At 44.9% G+C, this 14,560-nt stretch overlaps 1 protein-coding gene across 19 annotated transcripts in view; it reads left to right on the forward strand.

Moving 5' to 3' along the window:
- ETV6 (ETS variant transcription factor 6) overlaps positions 1–14,560 on the forward strand; it is a 238,284-nt gene that overhangs the window by 169,963 nt on the left and 53,761 nt on the right. The window contains exon 1 of one of the 19 annotated variants that reach the window (XM_089920311.1): positions 1,207–7,961. The exons of the other annotated variants lie outside the window; for them this stretch is intronic. The gene's annotated coding sequence lies outside the window, so the exon portion shown is untranslated. Of the gene's footprint in view, positions 1–1,206; positions 7,962–14,560 lie in introns of those variants that run through there. 19 annotated transcript variants of the gene reach the window in all.

A 14,560-nucleotide genomic window follows, 5' to 3' on the forward strand; every position in this document is an offset into this window, starting at 1 on the left:
ATGGAATGTCTAGGGAGGGCTTGAAGGAAGTGGGGATGTCTGGGAGAAGAATACTCCAGCTCAACGCACAGCAAGTACAAAGGCCCTGAGGTAGGAATGTGCCTGGTATGTGTGAGGAAAAGCAAAGGGGTCAGGATGTGGGTAGAGCAGAATGAGGGAGGGGAAACGTGGGAGGAAGCGGGTTTAGATGGGGGTTAGATCATGTGGAGCCCTAAGGTCATTTTAAGGATTTTGAGCTTAACTCTGCTTGAGAGGGGGGCCACTGGGGGATTTCGAGCAGAGGAGTGACATGTTTTAAATGGATCCTTCTGGCTGGTATATTGAGAATGGACTGTAGGGGAACAAGGGTGGAAGCTGGGGGACGGTTTAGGGACCAGTAACAATAATCCAGGTGAGAAGTGATGGTGGGTGGCACTAAAGTGGCAGCAGCAGAGGTGACGAGAGTGGTCAGATTCTGGATACATTTTCTTTTAATATATTTATTGATTTATTTGGCTGTGCCAGGTCTTAGTAGTGGCACGCGGGATCTTTGTTGCGGCATGCGGGATTGTTACTTGAAGCATGCAGGATCTAGCTCCCTAACCAGGGATCGAACCCAGGCCCCCTGCATTGAGAGTGTGGATCCCTAACCACTGGACCACCAGAGAAATCCCAGATTCTGGATACGTTTTGAAGGCAGAGCCAACAGCACTTACTACCAGATTGGATGACTGCAAGGTGTGGGGCGTAGGCGACAGGAAGAATAGACTTGGCATTCTCTGAGATGGGAAAGACTGGGTACAGCAGATTTAGATGGGGGACAGCAAGAGGGCGGTTTGGGACATATTAAGTCTAAGATGCCTGTTAGGCATCAACATGGAGCTGCTCTATTGCTCCCTCCCCTCATTTAAACACATATTCACAAACATCTCGTGTTTTGTCCCACTGGACTACTCAAAGTTTCCCAAACTGGCTTTGCTCTCCTATATGTCCAGGTTCTTGTATCCACCGTTCCCTCTGCCAGGAAAGCTGTCACCTGATCCTTCAGTTCAGTAAGTCTTCCCCGGTCTTGCACTAATGCACAGACTTGTCAACGTCTCTTTACATTCCTTTCTTCCTACCAGCATCCGTGGGTCATTCACCTTGGTGTACCCCGCACCTGACACAAGATGCAGTGCACGGGGGGGGGGGGAGGGGGGGCGGGGGGCCTAATTTGTTAGATGGCTGGGTGAGTGGAGGAATAGGGGGACAGATGGACAGAGGAGCCCTCAGCACAGTTAGACAAACTGTGTTTTAATGGGAATGATGGGAATTCCCCTGGAACAGTGCCAGGTGACATCGCCCCAGACTGAAATGAAAGAAACAGCAGATGTCAGGAAGTTTCTGTGTTAATCCTGACGTCTGCGTTAGAACACTCCAGCGTGGGTCCCTCTTTCCCGCACTCTCCCCACCCTCCTACCCTGGTCCTGAGTCCCGATCTCATTAATCGAAAGCCTCAGTGAACATATACCCTCTACTTTACACAGCCAGGTCTGTAGGGGAGATTTTGTTATGAAACCGGAAGAGTGTTTAACCTGACGACGGGCCGCGAGCCTGCTTCCCGCGGGCCCCCGGCTCTGCCAAAACGATCAGGCCTCATTATTTAGGAAGCTGCCTCGGCCAGGCATCACTAATTTGGGCATCACTAATTCAGATGCCTATTCATACAAATGAGCAATGACTGCAAAGTCCTTTTGTCAGTGAATTGCAAGCAGAGACAAGAGAAGGGGGTGAAGTAAAGGGAAGGCGCTAGAACATTTGAGCTTTGTTTCCTTTCCCGAAAGGACAGTCATTGCTTCCTGGAAGCGGCATTTGGCAGCAGGCATGGAGAATGGGAAAGATTTATTCCCCTTTGCCAAAGCTTGACAGTTCAGCTTGTGTATCTCAAATCGATACATTTCTTGCAAAGTTTCCAAGGGCTGCATTAAAAAAGCCATTTTAAAAATGATCACTCTGTGGCTGCAACCTCTGATGAGACGTGCCTGTCAGGGCTGAGTTGGGTCTTCTAAACTGACCAAACCCTAATGAGAAATAAGGTTTTTTAAAAAGCACGAAAGCTAAGTGAGAGCTGACGGCAAACCGACCACACCTGCAGAGCCTCTGGCATCCCACGGCTCGTTGCTCTGTGGGGCTCCTTCTGAGATGAGCAGATGACTTGCCCCTCTTTGGGCTTCTGTGGGAAATCTGTGACGAACACAGAACTCCATCTTTCTTTGAGCTGCAGTTTGTCACGGAGCCGGGGAAAGACTCATTTGGGAAGATCTTCACCGTTATCTAGGACTTCTGAGATGTCTAGCCTGCAGGCTGAGTCACTCAGATCTTTGTGAATTTAAAAAAATTCTGCAGTTTTTGACATCTGACAGCCTTGACTTTTTCATGAGAAGTGTGGAAAGACAGTGAAAGGTCAGCTGTCTGTATTGTCATTGTTGCTATTGTTTAAATCCCCACTAGAAATTCCTTCCCTTTGGAAGTTTTATCTTCACTAGAATAGTTCCTTAGTCCTTTCAGTTAGAGAAGCCGTGTGTTCGCTGCCTTGACGTCGATGCCCATTGAGGCACACGGACATTTTACATTGTGTCTTCCCTCTGGTGTTGTGTCTGTGCTTCCTGCACTTAGGGCTGTTACCCCCTTTGGTGTGGTACCCTCTCACATTTTTAAAAAAATTTTTATTGGAGTATAGTTGATTTACACTGTTGTGTTAGTTTCAGGTGTACAGCAAAGTGAATCAGTTATACATATATCCACTCTTTTTTAGATTCTATTCCCATATAGGCCATTAAAGAGTACCGAATAGAGTTCCCTGTGCTGTACAGTAGGTCCTTATTAGTTATCTATTTTATATATAGTAGTGTGTATATGTCCATCCCAGTCCTTCCCTCCTCATGCCTGGTAACTATAAGTTTGTTTTCTACATCTGTAACTCTACTTCTGTTTTATAGATAAGTTCATTCGTAGCCTTTGTTTGGATTCCACGTATAAGCGATGTCATATGATATTTGTCTTTCTCTGTCTGATTTACTTCACTCAGTATGACGATCTCTAGGTCCATCCATGTTGCTGCAAATGGCATTATTTCCTTTTTTATGGCTGAGTAATATTCCATTGTATATATGTACCACACCTTCTTTGTCCATTCCTCTGTTGATGGGCATTTAGGTTGCTTCCATGACCTGGCTATTGTAAATAGTGCTGCAGTGAACATTGGGGTGCGTGTATCTTTTTGAATTATGGTTTTCTCCAGATATATGCCCAAGAGTGGGATTTCTGGATCACATGGTAGTTCTGTTTTTAGTTTTTTTGGGGTTCTTTTTGCGGTACGCAGGCCTCTCACTGCTGTGGCCTCTCCCGTTGCGGAGCACAGGCTCCGGACGCGCAGGCTCAGCGGCCATGGCTCACGGGCCCAGCCACTGTACAGCATGTGGGATCTTCCCGGACCGGGGCACGAACCCATGTCCCCTGCATCGGCAGGCGGACTCTCAACCACTGCGCCACCAGGGGAGCCCTGTTTTTAGTTTTTTAAGGAGCCTCCATACTGTTCTCCATAGTGGCTGTACCAATTTACATTCCCACCAACAGTGTAGGAAGATTCTCTTTTCTCCACACCCTCTCCAGCATTTATTGTTTGTAGATTTTTTGATGATGGCCATTCTGACCGGTGTGAGGTGATAACCTCATCGTAGTTTTGATTTGCATTTCCCTAATAATTAGTGATGTTGAGCATCTTTTCATGTGCTTTTTAGCCTTCTGTATGAGAGACGCCTCACATTAATTATCACATTTTTTCTTACTGCTACAAAACCCAGCAACAGTTCACCAAGAGACACAAGAAGATCGGTGCTCTTTTTTATGAGATACCAGAGGGATGCTGTCCCTGCCAATAGAAAGCATTCTGGAACAGAGTCTGGGAAGACAGCACAGGCAGCAGCATAGTTTTTAATCTCTTAGAACCCCCAGGTAAGAGCAGAGTAACTCAATAGCAAAACTTCAAACCCATGAACAGTGACAAAACTAGGTGACAGGATATTCCCAAGATACAATGGGGCTTTTAGATGTTAGAACAGGAAAAGCCCCAAATAGTACAGGAAAGCATAGAGGGTCAGTCTGAGAGGAATAGCTGAAAGTGGGGGTCCTTTTACTGATTCCAACAGGGATGAGTACAGGTAGCCTGAAGGGAGGTCTAAAGGATCTAGAGCTTTTCGGCCACTGTGAGCTCTGGAGCTAACCAACCAGGTCCTCCTCCAGAACGACCCTACAGTGAGAAGCTGCTTCGAGTGGAATCAAATTGGACAGGGTGGGAACAACAGAAACTTAGGGGGAAAAGTCCCCATAAGGAAACAGAAGCAGGAAATTTCAGCAGTGGTATATTTGAACACGACATGAATGTAATGGAAGAGAGAGCTTTGTAAAGTTAGAATGACACTATGTTCTAAAAGTTCAGGAAGACTAATTTCACAGGGAAACAAGCAGTAGAAAAGCAGTGAGTTCAAATCCCATACAAAGTTTTTATAAGATAAAAGAAAATCAGAAGCAGAATAATATTTCTAAAGAAAGCATGCCAAAAAGACATGGCTTTGGAAAAATCCAGAACTGTGACCTATGTCCAAATGAGCTGAAAGACATTAAGAAAATGATATAAAACATGGGGGGAGAAAAAACCAACCTAAATCAGAATTAGGAAAACTTAGAAATGAGATGACGGAACTCAGGAAAGAATTTTAAATGAAAAAAATGAAGAGTAAACTAGCAAGAATACAAGATGAACATATACAAAAGGTAATTTTTAAGAGAAATGGAAGGAGAAAAACAAACATTTTAAAAGTAAAAAAGAGATACATTTCAAGAGAAAGGGACAGATATTGAAGAGGGGCAGAGTAATTTCAATATGTGATTAATAGGAGCCTGTGAAGAAGAAAAACTAGTAAGCAAGCTTGGGTACACACCACTCCCATCTCTGCCTCTGTCCTCACGCGGCTGTCTCCTCTTCTGTGTCTCTCCTCCGTGTTCTCTCATGAGGACCCTTGTCGTTAGACTTAAGGCCCCCAAATAATCCAGGATGATCTCATCTCGAGATCCTTAATTACATCTGCAAAGGTGTTTTTTCAAGCAAGGCCACATTCGCAGGTTTTAGGGGTTAGAACACAGACACGTCTTTTGGGGGCCACCTTTCAACCCTCTGTGGTTGCTGAGCTAGCAGGTGCCAGAAACAGGATTTGAATCTCTTCTTATAATAAAGTTGCGAAAGGAACATTTTAATGTTTCCAGCAAATTAGCAATTCCTGCCAAGAAACTAAAGTAGGCAGCATGCTTTATAAACAGCAGGACAGTAGGAGGTCAGCCTGTGAGCACCTGGAGACCTTGCCCTGGCCCCCCCTCCTCTGCCCAGCCTCTCAGAAGCACGCGTGCACTTCATGAGTGAACATTCCTGGTCTCCTGAGTGAGGTGCCACTCGTTCTGTTCACAGGAGGGACCCAGGCCTCTCCGGAGCTCAGAACGCTCGTGTCTCTATTGTAGCGCTCACACCTTGTCTAGTGCAGAACTGAAAGCTCCTTGGAGAGTCAGAAGCAGTCACCTGCAGGGGCAGGTGAAAGTGTGCAAGTGTCGTTCCTTTTGGTGCCTCTAGCATCCTGCCCCTGGGCTGTGGCGACCCCCACTAGCCTTAAAACTTGCGAGTTGCGCACTCATTCCTCTGACTCATTCATCCGACTATGTAACAAAGCTAAAGTGGGAAGGATAATATTGATTCCATGTGCTCCTTTTACCAGCGTTCCCTCCCACAGAGGTCCCCGTGCCTTCAGCCAAAGGAGTGGATAATATATAACTTCAGACCAGATGACAGAGCCAAAGAAAAAGACATTTTGTGGCCAGGGAGGGTCCCTCGGTGCCCCTTTGACCCCTGAGCTGGCCGAGTCTCCCCACCTCCCAGCGTCTGGGGCCGGGGGTAAAGCGGAAGGTGTGTGTCCCTGCCTCTGCCTGTGTGTCCGCTGCTCTGTTAGGGGGCAAGGGCTTGGTTTGGTTTGGTTTTTAGATTTTCCTGACTCCAAGTGATCGTTTTAAGCCTGGAAATCCAGGGATTAGTAACCTTCACAGCTCTGATACTGGGGAATATAACTGGTGAGAAAAAAAGACCACAGCTTTTTAGGTGAGTCCATCTCTGAAAGTAGATTCACATTTCCCCGTGAATCCTCTCGGTAACGAAGGAACGAGGGAATGAGGAGTGGAGAGTCATCTTGACACACACATACACGCACACTCACACACACAATTATATTGAAACAGAAGTTACTTCTCCAAGTTTGATGTTTTTCGTTTCACGAGGCCTCCGCAACGCCACTGAAGTGATTTCATCCTGCCTGTGCTCCCAGGCCACCTGCCCTTCCTCCCGCGGAATCAGCATCTGGTCGGACAGCCTCAGGGCCTTCGAAAACACTGGAATCCCTCCCCAAAGAGTCAGGGAAAAAAAGAAGGAAGGAGGGCTGTGTGTGTGTGTGTGTGTGTGTGTGTGTGTGTGTGTGTGTGGAATTCTCCTTCGAAGAAGACGTTTTCCAGAAAAGCATTGCTTTATTGACACAAGTGTGTTAGGTTGCTTGAACCCCTGGTGCAGTCTGCCTTTTGGGCCCTGGACATGTTGCTGAGGTCTGTGGAGTTAGCATGGTGAAAGGTAAATGCTTCTTAGAGTCTCCCCTCCACCTCCAGCCTCCTGGTCTCCTCAGAGGATGCAGTAATCGTAGGAACTCTCCATCCTGAGAAAAGGCAGCCTGCTTTTTAGTTTCCTTGGAATAAAGAGAATCCAGGAGGGAAGGGACCAAGCGCAGCTGAACCACACATGGAAGAATCCCTGCCTGTCCAGAACGAGAATGAGTTCTGCTCTTGTTACACTTTGCAGAGAAATGTTCTGCAGACCGGCAGGCACAGGAGATGATCCTGTGCGGTTTAAAAGAGCAAAAGGGGACAGAAAAGATGCTCCTTCCCGTTTATACGGACATCCATAGTAGATCGTGTGTGTTCTGTGGATCGTGCAAATCCAACAAGATCTTTAGATTCTCTGTACCCCATCCATTTCTATGGAGGATTAAAAAACCTTCTTGCACCAGCTTTCCACAACCAGTTTCCATTTGCTTGCTAAATCTATTTGAGGAACATTTCAACTCTCTTCATATCTATTTTTCCTACATACTTATTTCTTCTTAAAATTGGGCTTTTTTTGTGTGCATAAATATCAGGAAAGTTGAAAATAAAAACGTATCTCTCTGCCCTGCAGTTTGAGAAATTCTGCCCTTAATTGCCTCCTTCCTTTAGAAATTCGTCTTTCAAGGGTCTCTCACTAGGTCAGCCCAGTTGCCTCACATTCATAAATTAATTTGCAGCGATTAACCTTCACCAGTATGAATGAAAACTTGCAATATGTTAGCAATGAGTTCTAAAATACCTGAAGAGGGGACATTTTGTATTTAAGGTCAGGTGTGTGCCTTTCACAAGGAAATGACACCCAAGTTGGCTTTCATCGTTTCATTGCCCATGCCACCCCTCCCCCCACCAATTTCAGAGTGAGAGGAGGGCAGCCTGCCTGCCTCTCTCTGCTGTTCTCTTCCCCAAAATATCAGAAGAGATGTGTGTGTGTGTTTCTCCCCTCAAACCTAACTGGGTTTTTGCATTATATCCCTAGACCATCTCATCAGACCTACTTGCATGCACGAGGCTAAAATCAGTTCTAAACTGATCCTCTGAGCGTCCATAGATAAACTTGAGCTAGTTCACCAACTTGGAAATGGCAGGCGAATGTTGGTGTGCGTGGGTCTGTGCATTTCCAAAGAGGGTCGGTAGCTCTCACTGAATTCTCGAAGGGGTCCGTTACCTCCTGAACTTAAGAAGTACTGCTCTCAACTGCCCTATTCTCCTTTATCAGGACACCATCACCATCATCTCTCCTTTCAATGGAACTTTAGGTAAAATGTTGATATTTTGTTCATTGTGAATGTTTGCATTTATTTTGATTTTAAAATAATGCATTAAGCTATCATTATTTTTTGTGATTCCTGAGTTTTCTGGCACTACCTTAAATTTTACATCCGAAGTGAGTGCCTCACTTGCCTTACCCTAATCCCAGACCTGGGTGAGCTCTTAACCCGGCCTTCCTTCCTCTGGCCTCTCGCCTGCTTCCCAGCCTGCACATGGATAATGCCAGCCCCCTCCTGAAAGCCCTGTGCTGGGCTCGTAGCTCCTGCTAGACCCTTCACATGGCTCCCAAGAACCCTTGCTCCAGCTTCCGAGGCTCCAGTGAGCTGCAGAGGGCATTTCAGTCTCCTGAAGACATGTGACAAAATACAACGAATCTGCCCTGCCCAACCCCCCAAAATGCACTGAGCGCTTCCCGTGTACCAGGCCTGGTGCAGAACCTTTATTTGGGTTATCTCACTCCATATTTAAATTTGCCCTAGGAGGTCAGTACTATTCTTGGCCCCATTTGGGGAAGCTGAGGTTCAGAGATGTAACAGAACCAGCATTTGAACTCAGGACTGTTTGACTCCAAAACCCAGGTTTTTATCTGAAATATTCCACGTCTCTCTCCCCATTGGGCTTGCTGCCCAAAGGCAGAAATGAGGAGGAATGGTCTAGCTCACATTTGTGAGAATGAGTAGGAGGCATTGGGCCAGTTTTGCTGTCAACAGGTTTGCTGATAAAAACCCCTTTGTGGCTAAAACTGAGTGAAAGCCAGAAAAATCCACAAAATGAAGTTTGTAAGGAAAAATTTTTTTCCAGGGAACAGAATAGGACCTTGGATCTAAACATGAATGTGTAGTATTCTTGCGCTTGGGGTTTTAGCTGAAAAGACACCAGAATAACCTTCTAACCTCCACTTGGAAACTGAGTGCTGAGATAGAGTAACCTTGAGGACAAAAAATAGGAAATGTTTTGGAACGTCCCCTAGTGACAGAATTTGTGTGCTGAGAGCAGCCTTGAGCAAATAACACATCCAGAGTTACAGGCAGACCCAGAGGAACGGGAATGCCGGAGCTTGTCAGAATCTACCCAGGACTGCGGTGTGGGCTGGGGGCACTCAGCCTGTGGGGAAGGGTTAGGAGTCAGAAAAGACCCCTGGGAAGTGCTCTGGGAAGCAGCAGCTTAACAGGCTCTGATGATACTTTGTTTTATTTTGGAGCGTTTATTTATCCTAAGAAACTCTTCCCACTGCACCCCCTTTGCAGAGGTCAGAAAGGGCTCGGCGTTCTGGATCTGCGGCTAAACCAGACCTGCAACTCAACCTGCCACGGTTGAGTTATGATTTATTATTCCTAATTCTTTTGCATTTTTACAGTGCCTTTTATGGTGCATTAAAGCGCAAGGGGCTTTTATATCCTTTATTCCCTTTGACCCAGAGGAAGTTCACTGGACATATACAGACGACCAGGAGCTGGAGTTCTGGTCTGAGGCCCACTGTGACCTTGGCAAAGTCCCTCATCCTCTCTGAGCTTCAGTTTCTTCTGCAAATACGGTTGTGCCAACCTTAGCTCGCTCACAGAATAGTTGCTGGGATGCCATGAATGTGGAAGTGTCACCACCAGGGTTCTTGGCCTCCTTAATCAATAGGAATCGATGAGAGACCAGACAAGAAATTCAGGCAGGGCTTTACTGGGGCCCCTGCTGCAGCAGTGGGGAGTGAGAACAAGTAACATTTTCCCTTGCTTGCTCCCTGACTGGGGGGCTAAGCTGGTTCCTTATATGGGGTGAGGGTAGGGGTGTGTCCAGGGAGTCGGGCCGGAGGGGTGGCCTAGATCGTTTGCCCACCCCTTTGTGGTGTTGAGTGCAGGGGGGGCGCGCAGTACCCCGCTTTTGCTCCCGACGCCTTGCCTTTGCCGCCGGCTCCTCAGAAGTGGCAGTTGGGCTTTGTGGTCTTTTTGTATCTTACTGTCCGTAATTTACCCCAACTGCACATGCATGCAGTTATTTTTAGTCCCTTATAGTTTCTTTGTATTTTGTTGCTCCCTGAGACGCTTCTCCAGGTGCAAGCACTGCAGCAGTGGGTCCCGGGTCCCAACCTGTCTGAGAAGCATCTGGTAATGGCAGTGAACTGCACAGATCAGAAGTGTCCCACCTGGCGAGAATGTTGGTAGGAGAGGGTGGCAGTGACAGGCTGCAGAGCTCGCCCAAGGTGGGGTACTAGCATTGGGGTTCTTTGGCCAAACAGTCTGGCATTACCAGGGGACCGTCGTGTGCCAAGCATGATGTGAGAATCGCTGAAATCGCCTTTAGCTACACACATGCACGTTTTAACTCTTAACATGTGCCTACCAGTTAGCAGTTTGATCTCCCAGAAGGTAGAAGCAGCAATGAGGGGCACTGCTAATTCGGACACATGTCTGACAAATGAGGAGGAATTGGCTGGCGAAGTAGAAATGATGGAAATTTCGGTGAGAATGAAAACATCATCTTGGAACTGGGTAGGGAATTGAAAGGCACGAGCAGATATGTTTTCTTGACTTGAAGAAGGGAAATGACTTAAATTGAGGGGAAAACTACCTATGGGCCCATGCTCTGAAAGGGGCTAGAACCAAGTCTAGAGAATCAGGGTGCTCTTGAAAATGAAATTCGGACATATCAACCGCACAGGGCATGAGAAGGGAGGAAGACAGTTAAAGAATCGGATGAGGCTGATGAGGGGACCTTCTCTGATGATCTCAGTTTTTAAATAGATCCTTTTAAATATGAAAGTAACACAGGCTTAATAGAGAGAATTGGGAAATAAAAAATGAAAAGGGGATAGTAAACATCACCTGTAACTCAGTTGCTGTTAATATTTTTATGCTGCGTTATAATATTTTTCTATAAGTTGTTTGAGATTATGTATGCACACATGCTATTTCGTGATTTTCCATATGAATAGACACTCGTTATAAATATGTTATTGGCTGCATAATTTTCTACCAGAGATGTTGTTTACAGTTTACTTAACTATTTCCTTATTGATGTTCCCAGTTTTTCACTATTAAAAATAACACTGCAGTGAACATCTTTGTGCATGAACGATTTCTCTGTATCCTAAATTATTTTCTTAAGATAGATTCTCAGAAGTTAACATTTACAGGGCTGCTAAACTATCACCAAGTTATTTACTAGAAAGATCATGCCAATTTATCTTACCACTGTTTTCTGTGTGCCCGTCTGATGAGCTCAGATTTTTAAAAAGATGTACATAGTGGATGAAAGAACAAGTTACTGAAAATGAAATTTTTTATAAAACAAAAAATGAAATTTTGTCATTTACAACAGCACGATGTACCTGGAGGGCCTTATGCTAAGTGAAACAAGTCAGACAGAGAAAGACAAACACTGTATGATATCACTTATATGTGGAATCTAAAAAATACAACAAACTAGTGAATATAATAAAAAAGAAGCAGACTCACAGATATAGAGAGCAAACCAGTGGTTGCCAGTGGGGAGAGGGGAGGGGGGAGGAGAAATGTAAGGGTATGGGAAGAAGGGATACGAACTACTATGTGTAAAATAAATAAGCTACAGGGATATATTGTACAGCACAAGGAATATAGCCAATATTTTATAACAACTGTAAGTGGAGTATAATCTTTAAAAATTGTGAATTACTATATACCTATAACGTATATAATATTATACATCAACTGTACCTCAACAACAAAACAGTTTAACATATAAAGGAGAGTATTTTAGATCTAGAATGTTAAAACTAAGTGAGCTAAAAACTATGGGAGATGCTTAAGAAAACTGTGTTTGGAGGGGCAGTAAAAGAATAAGCACGGTATCAGCATGCAGATTGGGTTGGGTGGCAAACAGAAAACAAAACTGGGCAACTTCTCTCTTTCTTCCCTCCCTTCCATCAAGCAGGGTGATTGTCAGACTGAAACAGGTAGTACAAACTGACATGAGGGAATTGAAGCCCAAGATGGGTGAATTGATTGTAAAAGTGAATCTAAGTTGTTCTAAATAAATTCAAGGCTCTTGGCCCAGGCAGATGACATCCCAGAATAAAGAACTTACAAGGGTGAAAGGCCGCTGACAGTGATCCCTAAGCATTGTGGGAAATGGAAGAGGCACTAAAAGAAAGTGCCTGACACTCAGAGCAGAAAAAGGAAAAAAGGCAGTATGTACAGACTAAAAACAGCTAACCTGTTATAACTTTCAGATGAAACTCAGGAGAGATCTTCAAACATATATGTTATAAGCACTTAGGACAAAGTTATCCCTTAGGAACCAACCACCTGCCCCTTCTCTTCACCTTCTTCAATAAGGTTGCTCTAACTTTTGTAGTTATTGTATTTCTGGACATCAAGAAAGCATTTTACTTGAATTTCAGATGGTTACATTTATGGCTGAACTGGAAAGATGTAGTCCAAATATCAGAGTATTTACACGTGTTGATAATTGAACACCTGAACCCAAACGGAGCCAATAACTGGATCAGTCTCCAGCTGAAAGAAGGTGGCTGGTGTGTCACCAGGGTGCTCTCATGTCAGCCCTCACGTAATCAGCGCTTTGTCGGTAACCTGTTAAGGTGACAGATGCTAATCAAAGCCACAGATGACATGAAGCTACAAAGTACTGATGATACTAGAGGTGGGTCCAAATCTGGAGGGACGGCTGCAGGCTGGAATGATGATGGAGGATAGCAAGATGGAATCTAATACTGATGGATACACGTCCTCACAGTTGGGTTCCAGACAGCAGCCATATATGTGCAGGGTAGGGAGAGTATAAAGACGATAATGGTAAATAGCTATTAATAGCCTTTGCTCTATGCCAAATACTGTCCTTTGTATTTTATATCGTCATCATTTGTATCATCTTACTCTGTCCTAGCTTTATGTCATCTGCCGATTTGACAAGCATGTCATCTATGCTTCAGTGCCACTTGCTTCACAAGTTGAAAGTTGTCCCCATTCTCCAGTTGAGGCGAGTGAGACACAGAGCGGTTAAGAAACTTGTCTGAGATCACACAGCTGGGAGGTAGAGTTTCCGTGCTGGTGCTCCGTGCCTACACGTTTAACCACTGTGAAAGTTCACACAGTCACTGAAACTTTTTTCTCTCTCTCTCTCTCTCTCTCTCTCTCTCTCTCTCTCTCTCTTTTTTTAAATCCTGAATTTAACTTGATGTCCTGCCAAAACACCAAATAACCTTAGACAGAGAGGCAAGGAGTCAATAAATATGGACTTCGGGCTAGACCAACTGGGTTCACATGTTGGCTCTTCCACTGGGTATGTGACTTTGGCCGCGTCCCTTAACTTCTCAGTGCTCCAGTTTTCTCCTCTGTAAATGAGGATAGTGAACGTTTCTATTGTACAGGGTTGCTGTGGGGATTAAATGAGTTGCCTACAGAAGGCATTTAGAACAGTGCCTTTCACACAGTAAATGCTGGTAAGTGTTTGCGGTTACAGACATCCCTGGGTATCCGCATGGGGGGATTGGTTCCAGGACCCCCTCAGATACCAAAATCCACAGATGCTCAAGTCCCTTATATGAACTCGTGTAGTATTTGCATATACCCTACCTACGCACATCCTCCCATATACTTTAAATCATCTCTAGATTACTTATAATACCTAACACACTGCAAATGCTATGTAATTTGTTGTGACTGCGATGTAAACGCTATGTTAATAGCTGCTAGCACACAGCAAATTCAAGTTTTGCTTCTGGGAACTTTCTGGATTTTTTTTTCTGAGTATTTTTGATCTGCAGTTGGTTGGATGTGGAACCTCGATACGGAGGGCAACTGGAGAATCCATGTGGTGGGGTGTTAAGAGTTGGGGCCTGGTTCTCAATCCCAGCACCACCATTTCCATTTACCGTGTGTGGCAGTTTTCTCCTCTACAAAACGAGAAGGAATAATCGTTGTAGTGAAGACTCATGTAAATGCTCAGTAATTGTTAGCTATTATGATGAACAGAAACGTTGTCCAGAGATAGAAAGGTTCTAGCCCTGCTTCTGGTACTACTTTTAGAAATGGGAGCCAAATAGCATCTCCAGAGGAGGCAGGCAGGCCTGTAAGGCTCTAAAAAAGGCAGTACAGAACTTCTGTTTGGACCAATGAAGGATGTTTAATCTTAAGGCAAGATGACTAAGCAAGGAAGTGATAACCTTCCTCACTATGTCAAGGGTTACAGAACTGTTCGGTGTCATCGAATCTAGTTATGAGACACCGTGGGAGGTTGGAAAGAGTCAGGGAACCTGGGGCAGCTTGATCCTGATTCAATCTCTTAACTTTTCCCAGCTTCAGTTGCCTAATGAATAAGAGGCAGTGGGAGTTGTCTTCTATGATTCTGTCCTCTAAGCCACAGAATCTGCAGCCAGTTCCTGTGTACACAGAACATTTAGGATAAAGGGTGTTTTTGATGAATGTTTACTACAGCAAAAGAGCTTGAATTGAGTATTACGCAAACCAGCAACGTCCTCTAATGACTCTGAGCCCCTGTTTCCTCATGTGTTAAATTGAAATGAGACTACCGTGGGTTTCACAGGGCTTTTTGGAGAATTACCTGAGGTCATACACGTGAAAACACCTTCTTAAAA

The sequence above is a fragment of the Delphinapterus leucas genome, chromosome 11 (genome assembly GCF_059928025.1).
Source record: "Delphinapterus leucas isolate spDelLeu-1000000601 "Yukka" chromosome 11, BTC_Dleu_Yukka2, whole genome shotgun sequence".
Lineage (NCBI taxonomy): Eukaryota > Metazoa > Chordata > Mammalia > Artiodactyla > Monodontidae > Delphinapterus > Delphinapterus leucas.